The following is a 4187-nucleotide window of genomic DNA, read 5'->3' on the forward strand; positions in this document are numbered from 1 at the left end:
ATAACGTCTACTAGTGCCCTAATGAGGCCAGGCAATAGGTGCTTTATAACACATCACATTTTGAAACGCATATTCTTTTCGTAGTCAAAGCAAGTCACCGTACTACATGAACATTGGCTTAAAAATACAGAATGTGAATAGTAACCCTATATGGAATTTGAAGTTAGTATGGGTAAATAGTTCATACCACGTGATGCGATTTCAGCCAATCACCGATTATATATAAACACGTGTTATGATGTGTTATGAATAACCTTAGTGTATGTCATTAAACAATAGTTTCATCACAGCACTCGCATTTAAGTGTATTCTGTTTTCGTGTATTACTTAAGACGAGTTTTAAAAATCAAAACAAGAATGATATAGTTTTAAACCCTTTTTAATTACTGTTATTATTAGGTTCAAAGAATTTCAGCAAGTGCCCTGCTTACTCTACCTGCTGTTGCTGAGAATTGTATTGCTATCGTCACCTCGGCATTATGCTGTAAAGCAATTTGTTGTGGACAATGCCAGGACGCTAACTTATACAATAGTATGGCATATCATCAACAACAACAACAGATTTCAACGACAGTAGTTCAACTACAAGGAAGAACCGCTGGTTCAGATGAACTCCAAAACCAACCACCAAGTTATTCAGAAGCCACACTTACCATGACAGACAATATGGAAGCACATCTTGTTAATAACGAAGTGCAGACATAAACAAAGATTATTAAGTTAAATATGTTGATCAAATATTGTGTTCTGACTCACAATATTACGAAATCAAAATATGTCTGATATGATCTATTTTGTATTATACTGTGAAATTAAGTTTTCGGACATTTCTACATATACACTGTGGTAAAAACCGACTACATTGTTTTCAACCAAACTGAACAGTCGTACAACAATTTATATGTACAGTTATTGTAGTGGCTCATTATATTACAACAATTTGATTACATCCTTCACTCAGACGATAGTTCTTCATTTTTGATAATACAGGATGTGCTTTCCCGCTGAATTTGTATGACTGTTCACATATACTGAAAGTTTCAACTCTATCCCTGTCATGTATTATATACAAATGCTGTGGTATAGGCTTAATTATTTGTTATTGTTCAGTATATGTATTCTAGGTATTTGTACTTTCTACTGGGTAATACATGAAACTTTAGTAAAATAATACCCAAACGGACTGCGCATATCAAAAAAGAATTTTCAACACGGGGCAATAAAATATAAACTAACAAATTACCTGTATAAAAGTAGGTTCAAACATCTAAATATTGCCAGTAGAGCTCTAGTTCTAAATATTTCAGTGTCGTTGGTTTTTTTTGTGTTTTTTTTTGTTATTGTTATTGTTATTGTTATTGTTTGTTTGTTTGTTTGTTTGTTTGTTTGTTTTGTTTGTTTGTTTGTTTGTTTGTGTTTGAGGGGGTGCTCATATTAAAGCTGTTGAAGCGCTACACATTTAGGAATAACCCCGATCGGGATAGACATCTAATGATACCAGCCAACAATTCAAATCCAAAATTGTTTATCCCGATCTGGATAAATAAGAAAAGTACATTTGTTTGTTTTCCGATCAGGATAATTATCCCGAAATTGCTTTGGAATAATTATTCCGATTATGGTTTAGTCCTGAATGTTACAATAACAATTATAGCGATGATAATAATAATAATACATGTATAACGAATTTCAGCACACATTGATGTGGATTTTACACGTTCTTGACATTGGAGTTCATTTATAAAGAACAATTAATACTATCAACGTAAAGTCTCAACAGTATTTCATATGCATGAACTGTGCATGATAACATTATGAAATATTTGACAGTGTTAATCAGTCATCGCTATAGCTGCAATCTTTGATCAATCTTAAAATTAGGAATAAGCAAAGTTTAACAATTACTTCATGATTTGTAAACATCTTTAGGAAAGTATATCTTGACATACCATATAGTTGGAACTTCTTGTGTTCATCGAAATGTCGGTTGTTTATCAACAAAATTTATCTTCAAAGATATTAATGTAAATGTTTTTTAGTCAGGTTGAAATATCTTTCACCAATCAAGTTAACTTTTCGTTTTACATGCATCGTTATATTAAATATGGGAACAATTATCTAGTTCAATTCTAAAAAGAAGTTTTTCTTCAAAGGTTTTGAGAACTTAGCATTCCCAAGGTACAAAAAAGTTCACAAACTCATTACAGAATGTGGCTATTTCTTGTTTATTATACTTTCATTTGACAAGCTTCTAGTGTGGAATTTATGAGACACACTTGGAAGGGTCGAAATGATTAGAATGTAGACACACCTATACTAAGTCTTCCTTTTCTCTATCCTTGTTTAATATAATCATATCATCCTGAATAAGCAAACCATTTTCTAGCCAAAGGCATTTTATTGTACTTATACAAAAATGGTGATAGAGTAGGGTTCATTGTTTATAAATGTGTAAATGACAGTATAGATATGGACTGGTGTGTGGGGTTCTCATGTCCCCTTTTTCTGGTAGGAAAACAAGTTAAAACCAGGTTACTGATTGAAATAACAACACCAAGGACGTCTTTACTCTGTGTGTATGTTTTGCGTAACTCCACCAAAACATAGTAACTGTTACTTTAATTCACATTCATAAAAACTAATTCCAGACATCGTTATTGAGATCAATACTGTCTTTATTTGAAAGACTCACATCTGTATTACATACAGAAATAAATACTAAAATTATTAGAAAAATATTATCGTTTCGTGAGTTTTTTAGTTATTATTTTTTTATCAAACTGTGATGGTTTTTAAAGTAAAGTGCTGCGTTCCAGTCATTCATTCAAGCAACAGGTAGATTTCATGTTTTGAAATATATGTAGAATAAATGTGAACAACATTCTATTTAAAAATTCGGAGCACTACATTGACCTATATAATACTGCTTATGCTACTTGACAAGCTAAAATTGTAAACATCAGTTAATTTGTATATACGTATACAGAGTATGACCGAAAATTCTATTGTTGTTTCTGGAACTCGAGGCACACTATGCACCACTTTCAAACATCATGATCATATGATATTGCCAATGCATGAATGTATACAATTAATTACTAGTATGTACATGCACATAAAATATCAAGTTTACATTCCATTTTCGAGGTCATCGGGGGATAAAGCAGCAAAACGACTCTGATCTGACGACTTGTAGTTGTTAACATTTCTCCGGTTGCACTCTGACGGGAATTGACTGAAAAAAAGGTCATTTTAAGGTGTTTGCGAACGCTTTTTTCAAGTTTCAAAAACAGAATGCGTTTCACGAACATGTCGTTTACCAAAATAGCAACAGTGAATGTGAGCATTTTGAATCATCTTTAAGTATGTTTTCATTACTTTTTCATAGCAAATATATGGGTTGGTCAATCGATTTAAAAAAAATGAAGAATCGTCTTCATGTTTCTCTGCCTCTCCTTGTCCTCCTCTCTATCTTCTTTTTATTTGGTTCCTGGAACTCTGACTTGCTGGGAAATTGGTCTCTGGGGAGAGAATTGTTTTTCCATTGCATTTCCTTAGACTGAAATTTTGCAATAATAGTACTACACCAACTACAACTGGGAATTTTTTTATCAAATAACCAAAGATATATTCACTAAATAATTTGTCAGTAACTTATAAAACGACATTGTGTCTGTTCATTAGTGGTGAATGTTATCTGTAGGTTATGTAATGGCAAATTTAAATCTTGAGCGAAATCTTGGTATTGAATCTGTACTTATGTTAAAACTGTACAGGTTGTACTTGTAACTGGAGTAAAACAAATTCGATCATTCAACCACATTCCATAATTCGCTGAAAATTGTTAAAATACCAATAATTAGACATTGTACATATTATTCAGGGGTCGATATTATCCTCTAGGGCGCAGTACAGAAACGGTTTGAAATCATGATCGCCGTGTAGGGCGCCGATGTGTGGCTGCAGACTCAAAAACATTTTGATTCGATTTATCGTATATACACATACGTTAACTTGCAGGTTATGCAGACCTGTTCATAGTGTACGATATTACGAGTAAGTTATTGTACCAAACAAAACTTTTTCAAAACAAAACAAAACATGCAAAACAAAACAAAACAAAACAAAACAAAACAAAACAAAACAAAACAAAACAAAACAAAACAAAACAAAACAAAACAAAACAA

The sequence above is a fragment of the Glandiceps talaboti genome, chromosome 16 (genome assembly GCF_964340395.1).
Source record: "Glandiceps talaboti chromosome 16, keGlaTala1.1, whole genome shotgun sequence".
NCBI classification, from domain to species: Eukaryota; Metazoa; Hemichordata; class Enteropneusta; family Spengelidae; genus Glandiceps; species Glandiceps talaboti.